The 8,981-nt window shown below is 38.2% G+C and overlaps 1 protein-coding gene across 3 annotated transcripts in view; it reads left to right on the top strand.

Annotated features, from left to right (window-relative positions):
* The window catches only part of pdzd2 (PDZ domain containing 2), a 92,653-nt gene that overhangs the window by 951 nt on the left and 82,721 nt on the right, over positions 1-8,981 (top strand). For 2 of the 3 annotated variants that reach the window (XM_030417810.1, XM_030417808.1), the window contains exon 1: positions 4-416. The exons of the other annotated variant lie outside the window; for it this stretch is intronic. The gene's annotated coding sequence lies outside the window, so the exon portion shown is untranslated. Of the gene's footprint in view, positions 1-3; positions 417-8,981 lie in introns of those variants that run through there. 3 annotated transcript variants of the gene reach the window in all.

The following is an 8,981-nucleotide window of genomic DNA, read 5'->3' as shown; positions in this document are numbered from 1 at the left end:
ACAGCCGTCTCAACAAACTGTGGACATGTTGACTCCGCCCTCAGCCTGCAGACTATAGCAGGGTAGCCGAATGAAAGCCCATCAACTCAATCATCTCCCCAAAGCAAAGGCTATCATCCTTACCTTTGGAGGGGAAAAAACGCGTACATTAGAGACTACAGTTTAAGAACATTTTGGCTTCTCTGATCGGGTTTCCTGCAGTGGATATCTGTTGAATTGACTTTCGAAGTCTGAAGACACTTTTTCCAAGCTGAGCTTAAATGTAGCTTTGCGCTACTTTTATTTTTTACACGGATTTACGCTTTGATAAATTGTGAATGTGCAATTTTGGAGGACTAACGTCAGCATCAACTCATTAATAGCATTCATACTAACCTTTTGATCGCCTTCGAACTCCATGGTCTTATAACCCAAAGGTAAGTTAACTAACGTTACAGTAAAGCCTACTCTGCATTTTATATACAATGTGAATCAAGTTAAAATCTGTCACTTTCTGAAGCGTATAGACCACTCGGGATATAGGATAACGGTGATAAGCTGATGCAGCTGACAGTGTGTTGAACGTGTGTTGTTTTCACACGGAGAAATTATGGATAACACTGGGATACAAACTTACTACAGTCACGACGCAAAAGACACGAATCATCTCGCCCATCAACCCAAAACGGAGTCTGGCTTCTTCCAGTCAGTTTCAGAACGGCTGGCTCTTTTTCCTAACCACAGATTTAAATTTAAAGTTCAAATTTAAACCCGTGAATTAAATATTTCAAAATCTAATGTACACGGAAACAACTTGTGATGTATTTGCCTGGCCTTCCTTCCTTCTGGCCACATCTTGATTCATTTAAAATGCACCAAACAACCCTGCTTTCAAATGAGAAGCGTACTATTTTTAATGTCTTATGTTGGCATAGTTTTTCTTTCAATACTATAAATAAAATGTAATATCATACTGCACCAAGTTCACAGACATTTAAAAGTAGAACGCACATCAAACATATCATTTTATTTTTTCTCCCTCTTGACTATGTCCATGATCTGTCTGTCAGGCGGATTGTCCTTTTTATCACAGTCATCATTCAGATGAGATTAATTGCCTCTAGATTGGACTAACTTCTGCTTTACAGCTGAGGACATATCTGCTCTATGCTACTCCTGTCAGTGTTTTTCTCGTCCTCCTCTGGCTACAGCTTCATCATGACTTCACTATAACATACTTCAATAGCTTTTTACATCCAGAGAGTTCTTAAACAGGACATCACATGATGCCTAATTTTTGAAAAACAAAATAAAGTGTAGCAGCAGCTTGAGTTTCCCCTTTTCTCTGTTAATGTTTAACATCTAAAAGCTGTAGTCTGTGACAATTTTTTTGTTATTTGCTAAAATTGTCATTATGATCTGCCACTAGAATAAGATACAGGTCAGCTGTGTAAAAATCCACTGCCTGTGGCTCCACCCAGTGGCTGTAATTTAATTTGCAAGAATCCACCACTCCCGGGTGAATACAACCAATCAGAGCCAAGTGGAGTGACTGAGAAGTGTCAATCATCGTCATGCATACGCTGCTTTTCCTTTCAGTTCAAAAATAAATCTCTTACCCAGTAAAATAACTGTATTTAAAACATTGGGACATCCATTGCTTAATTCAAAGATTATTGTTTGAGGGCACATTGACATCACAAGGGAGTTTAAGGCAAACCATTTTTCAAAGGCCATCCAAAACATAGCCACATATGGAAGAAACCAAAAAAGATGCAACATAGCTTCAATTTCAGTTTTACAGAAATGACAGTTTTGATCATCTTGAAACCCCCAAATGCAAAGCATTTTTCTTGTGGGCAACATTTTATAGAGAATTTTAATTTGGAAATATTGTGATTAAGTATCTGTAATAGAATTATAAGTTAGATTATACACCTGTCGCCATGGCAAAGGGCTATCAAATATCCCCTCCCAATAAGATTGAAATTTATCTGGCTCCTTATTCAAATTTTATGCCCTCAAGAAAAACTTGTACATAAGGGGGTTTATCTTTCTCCTCTTTAAGCCACAGGTAATATAAGAGGTTTACATACCAACAATTTTCTTTTTGTGTTTTTAACTTGTTTCCTCCAAACTAAGGGAATTGCAGCTACTAACTGATAATATCTAAACTCCGTAAATTTACCAAATAATTCACAGAAAGTTTTATATGAATAAATAATGCCATTTAGATCCATTACATCATTTACAAAGATAATGCCTTTTTCAACAAAATGCTCCCACAAAATAATCTGTTAATCAGTATATTAGAATTAAACCATATCATTTGTTGCAAAATGGCATCCACAGACTCTGAAAGTGTAGCCATGCCTGTATCATATCTTTAAAAAAAGGTGATAGGTTTACAGAAGTATTTTGCAGACACTGAAAGTGGGTATTTGAAATCTGTGCAAACATGAATAAATTGTACTTGAATATTGGGTGTATATTGCACAAGAAGCATGAGGAGCTCCAGTTGGCATTTCAGTATATTTTCTGTACCCAAGACGCTTTTGAGGACAGATTCAGTGCCTTGAGATTAAAAAAATTGACACCTCCTTCATCCAAAGAATTATATAAATATTTTCTCTTAATCTTTTCTGGTTTATTGTTCCATATAAGATTAAAGACTATTTCATTACACTTCTTGTAAAAAACATCATCAGGGGATGGAAGAGACATTAACAAATAAGTAAACTGAGAGGTACACAATGAATTAACAAGGGTGACTTTCCCAAATAAAGATAATGTTGTTGATTTCCATGGACATAACATAACAGTTTATTCTCAAAGTTAATTTTTACCAGTTCATCAAACTTTTTTGGAATAAGAATACTAAGTATATCTATTGGTCCATCTGACCACATCAGTGTTGGATTACATGAAAGTTTGAATGTAGTTCCATGTAGTGAGCCTAATCGCAAAATAATACATTTATCATAATTTGGCTTCAAACCAGACAATTCGGCAAACTGATCCAAATCTTTGAGTAATGAATTCAAATAATTTTCTTTGGGTGATAAAAAGAAAATTGTATTATCCGCGTATAATGAAATCTTTGATTCTGACCCATAATTACTCAACCTTTAAAATTGATATTGTTCAGGGCTTATTGTTGTTGTTGTTGTTATTTTGAATGAGACGTCTTGGTTATCTGGTGTCCTCTGTTACCGCGGTTCCAAGCCTGCTCGTGCACAGCAGGCTCCTCTGTGGGGAGGGGCTTTGAAGGTAGGGTTGCAGCAGCAGAGAGGAAGAAGGAGGGACCTGGGAGCTGTATCATTAAAATTTTCTGGCTAAGTCCACTTTTTTCTCAAAACTCCAGAGTGCAGCTTTAACAGTCTCACAATTTTACAACAGATAGATCTCAAAACATTTAACAATTGAACAGTTTGACAGTTTCCGCTAAACGAGTACCGTAAAGTCTAGAAAAGCTGTGCCGGTCAAAATAGAAGCGTACCTTCAAAATTTTAAATACCCCAATAATTTATTGGCTATATTTCCAGGTACATATAAGATGGCATCTGGGTTCAGACTCAGAGAGCGGTCCGCCAGTTGCGTTACTCACACGAGTTTGATTGAGGGGTTATACATTTTTCATTGCATCTACTCACACAAGTAATACGATTCAAAATGACAGAGAACCACATTGGTATGAACACAAAATTAAGAGATTTCTCTGTGACCTTACCGCAATAAATGGATCAAAGGGACTCTGAAATAACATCGTAATGCTGCCTTGTAAAAAGCCTGAATTCTCCTCCTCTGTCATCAGCGACGTTAATGTCAACACTGATAGACTTACGGACACATGTTCAATATTTTCTTCTCACACAATTGCCACTTGTGATCATTATGCCTTGACTTTGTATGTCATCTAGTTGCGCAAAAATATTGTGGCACGTCTGGTCTGAACACAGCATAATGCCATGCCAGTCCTTAAGGACACTTCCTGGTCAGTGGCTATTGACCCTATCAAAGAATATCCATATGAGGTTATGCCTGAAACCCAAATATATCATAGCCGCTATGGAATACTCTGTGGAAATTGGCTTGCATATGTCATGTTGTAATTGATGAGAGTATATGTAGTTTGGTCTCTCCAGTGTGTCTCTTATGAGATAAAGTGAAGGTTAGATGCTAAGGAATAAGAATTTTACCTCGATTGTCTGGGAGACATCTCAACTTATTGCCCCAGCTGCTCGATACAACCATTCCTTCTTTCTCCTAAAGCCAAGATAGGTTGTAGGGAGTGGAAAATGAATGGAGACTTGAATGAATGGAGACTATGCAGGTATGCAAATTGCTTTACAGACAGCACCACCTGTTGCATGCATAATGTTACTGAAATGCTGTGGATCATTTGTTTGGGTAACTTTCCTGCATAATCCTGGCTCACACTTAACCAGAAGTCCAAATGAGAAGTCCATGCTTAGGCCCTGTAGCCGCCCATCAACAGCAGGTATTTTAACCTTAGCTAACAAGAAGATGGTGTGGTTATCTACAGGGGCAAACAAAAGGATAACGTTTGTAAAATCTCTAGGTTGAATCAAGCATTGAGGTCAGAATACAAAGCATTAAACTGGTAAGCTATTTTTAAAAAACAGCTGCAAACCTTGTGGCCATTAATAAAATGCCACTTTTATCTTCTAAACACATGATTGAAACACAACATCAATCAGACATCAATCACCAATGCTGCTGTAAGATGTGATGTCATTCAGGGATAAGTTGCGCTAAATCAAATTTGGCTTGTTTTGGTAGCAAATCTGCATGTGTACAAAACCTCCCTGTTCTCCTTTTAGAACTAGTTTTACTGAACATGCCTAGCTTGATCAAGCCTGTCTCCAACGACCTCTAGTAAATAATGAGCAACTGCTCTTTCGGCCATGCATCCAGGACCTCCTGAGATGGAGCGGCATTGATGGCCTCAACATGAGATATTTAAAATATTTCTATGGCCTACTGAGCAAATACTGTGTACACAAAACCCACAGACACAGCAACTTCACCGGCACACAAAAAGAGAAGTCATCATCTTGGAGGTTGGCGTTTCCCCGCTATCTACCTACAACCCCACTAACCAGGCTCCCTTCCATTTTTTTCTTCAGTACTGTTGTAGCTGTTTCCTAGATGAATGTTGGTGAATTGGTCTAATGAGTAATTTGTTTCCATGAAGACTTTTCATTCACTCTTGAAGTATAAATCTAAATGTTTATTTTTCAGTAAGGATGTGTTGAATTGCCACCTGGGATTGGGTGGGACCGTGCATGCACTGTATTTGAAGACCTAAGAATGAGACTCAAAAGTCTACTATTCTTTAGAATCACTTTTATGAGTTTGCCCCATTTACATTACATACTGTCGCTTTAACTGTCCACCCTAAAAAGATAGTTTGGGTCTTTTGATTTGGGGTTGTATGAGGTACCTCTCCCTAGTCAATGTATTACCTGCAGTAGAAGATACCTGCATCTGTTCTCCCACTGTGTGTAACACTGATCAAGAAGCAGAGCTATGTACTGCTACTGCTCCTGCACTGACAGCAAAACTAATTTCAGCCACCAAAAGAAATCACAGCTTAAAGTATATATTCGTTTAAGTATACACTATATTTTGAACGATTGTGGTGCTTTACATTAGGAATGTAACAATATACCAATATCCCATAAAGCTTATAGATATAACAAGGGAAATCAATATTGATGTTTTCTACTTATTCTCACAAGAACCACCCTACTCCACCTTCAATTGGTTGGCTTCCTTAGTTTTTTATTCTCAATGCTTGATAAGCTTGTTTTCCAACCTATTCACACCGACACACCAACCTCTTTATTCATTCTCCGGAGCTGCTGTTTGCCGCAAGAGACAGCCAGGTAGTTTGTTTACCAGTGGGGAAACTATGGCTCACAATCCCCAGTACACATACTGTCTGTTTTTACAAACGAACCGTGGGAAAAACAGAATGTCAAACCATTATAATCAGGCAACCACTGAACATATATGTAGGAAATAATAACATGTCAGCCACGCTGAAGATTTCTTATGTGGCCCTGGTAGTCTGCTGGACAACAAGATGGAGTGAGATCAGTTATGATGCATTTAAAATGTTTCAAGACGAGTTTGGAAAGTCAGTGTAACAAATTGTTAGTACAGCGGTGAAGTGTACAGCGGACCACATAAGTATTGTTGTGTGACATTTCCAATGTACTGAAATAGGGCCTTTTCTAATCTTTGGCCATATGGTGCTTAGAAGAAGAGTACTTTTAGAGGGGGATGGGAGGGATGTAGGTAGTGTAGGTCATCTGAAAACATGGAACAAAGGGGGAGGGACTAATCCCTGTCCTTCTAACTGTAAGATAGAAAATGTGTAAAGTTTGTAATACACAGCTACCTATAGCAGCACTCCAACACCAAGGCAGCACTGTGTAATTATATTTTTAGTCTGAATAAACACTGTGTTTAATGACAAGGCATCAAATTAAAATCTAATGGCCAAAACCAAAGATGAATCCCAGTAAACCTACAGGTCCTTCAGGGCTGCAGGGTGCAACTATTTTGGTCATGCATTCCACCAAACATCTGTATAGTCAACTAAACATTTTCATCGGTCACACCAGTGTGCCTGATATTCAGCAGGTCAGATTATAAAACGTGTACAACATATTTTCCAAGAACTAGACGTTTAGAGGGTAGGATTTCTGCAATTCTATAGTCTGTTTTCCTACCACTAAATAAGATTGTGATAACAAAGCAATATCTCGTACACCTGTGTTTTACGGGACAAGACAGTCATTGTCGGCAGAGGGCTGTGTTAATTCCTTTTTTATGCAATCCAAACATTTCTTACAGAATCAGCTTCACATTTGAAGCATTTAACCAGTGAAACATTTTATTTTGAAGTTAGCTGGTCACAAGAAATGCAATGTGTACAGCGAGTTTAGCTGACATTCATCAAAAGTATATCTACAGAGCCAAACAATTGTCATTTTTTTGGCCTTTGTTGACAATGGATCAACAAAATGTTAGGTAGTAGTTATATACAGTCTGTAGGAGTAATAGAACAATAATTCACTTTTGATTTGGTGTGTCTAGTCAGTCAACTGTCCCAAGTCTGAACCTGTACTACACCTAGCATAGTTGGATTTATGACATTGAGATTATCAAGCACTTTAAACATTGGTACTCTTTAACTTTTAACTCTTTACACAGTTAAGGTTGTGTGATTTATATGAAGATAAACAATTCCAGTTAACAATCTTTAACATACAGTAATGTGCCATTTTTGCATGGTGGCTGCCATGCAGGAGAGATGATCCCAAAGCGTTCCATTTTAACCAACTGCAGAAAATGTCTTTATGTTGGTAATATTCCAGTAAAAGGAGCTCACAGAGTTAAGGGTGGGATGACCATGTGTCTCTGCCTGAGTTAGTTAAGCTGGCTCTCCTCTCTCTCTTCCAGGGGAGCTCACACCACTTGTGGTAGCATTTGGTCTGGCTGAGTGCAGGGCTCAACATTGTGAGCATTTTACTTGCATTTAAAACTAAAAATATACATATGCAAGCTCTAAATTGTAATTAAGAGCATGTGTATGAATAGAGGAAATTCAGCCCAAGCAATCACTACTTTTTTTTTTACATAACAATGAAATATCTGAATGCAAAGTTAATTATTCCAATTCATTCATAATGTCACTTAATGAATCAGACAGGCTATGTTTATGCTTCTATGTTCAACCCAACAGAGAATTTCACATATTCACATCTTGAAATTGTCCTTACGCCAATCTCAAACCCTCCTCCAGAAACCTGGGTGTAATCTTTGACCATAGTTTACACTTTGACTCACACATAAACAAACTTGTACATTCATGCTTTTTCCAACTCCAGAACATCTCAAAATTCAAAGCAATGCTAATAACCAGCCATCTTGAACTTCTAATCCAGACCCTGATTTTCTCTCGCCTTGACTGTTGTAATGTTCTTTTCACCTGTCTCGCTTGCAGCTTGTACAGAACGCTGCAGCCAGACTACTAACCAAAACCAATCGCTGATCCCACATCTCACAAATTCTTGCATCCTTTCATTGGCTCCCAGTAAAATGCAGAATAGACTTCAAGACCCTACCCCTCACATACAAGGCCCTTCATTGTCTTGCCCCTCCCTACATTTCTGAACGCTTACACCCTTACTCCACCTCCAGACCACTCAGATCTTCCGACCTACGCCTCCTATCTATACCCGTTCCCTCCTCAAATCTAAGGGTGACTGCACTTTTGCCGTGAGGGCCCCATCCCCCTGGAACAGTCTACCCTCTGCCGTCAGATCAGCTGAATCACTAAATGTCTTCGAAAAAACTTTTCAAAACCCATCTCTATCATCTCGCATTCCCTACAATTGAACTGTAATTATTCTTTGCACATATCTGTACATGTATGTTTGTTTTATTTTATTTTATCTTATCTATTTTATTTTGTTTACTTTTATGTTTGTTTTAATTATATTTTTACTTATGTTTTATGTTTACTGTACCCTGTACAGCACTTTGCAAATTTGTTTTGAAGTATAGTATTAAGTATTAAGATTCTGTGTACAGGAAAAGTGCAATCTACTCCTAAAAAATATTTGAAGAAAAAACACCTTTGGGTAATCAACCTTCAATTTCTTTGCTGTAAATCTGTATGGACATAGACTGACGAAGAACAGGAATTACTTTATCAATCCCCTTGGTGGACTTGTAGTTTGTTCACACACTGGACCTATAGACATGCAGTTATTGAGAAAAATCCAGTGATGGGGCTGCCGTATTATTAGGTGCCTGTCTAGTTTGCTTTTGTCCCTTGCTCAAGGGTCCCTGGCAACCATATGGTACCTGGGAGGTTAACTGGAACCTCTCAGGCTTCCAGTCCACAGCCCATGCAGTGGTCTGTGTTGTTCCAAAGCCAAATCCTCATTACTGCACTGAGC

This window comes from Sparus aurata, chromosome 5 (assembly GCF_900880675.1).
Source record: "Sparus aurata chromosome 5, fSpaAur1.1, whole genome shotgun sequence".
NCBI lineage: Eukaryota > Metazoa > Chordata > Actinopteri > Spariformes > Sparidae > Sparus > Sparus aurata.
The sequence above is the reverse complement of the archived record's forward strand: the minus strand, read 5'-3'. Positions and strand labels throughout refer to the sequence as shown.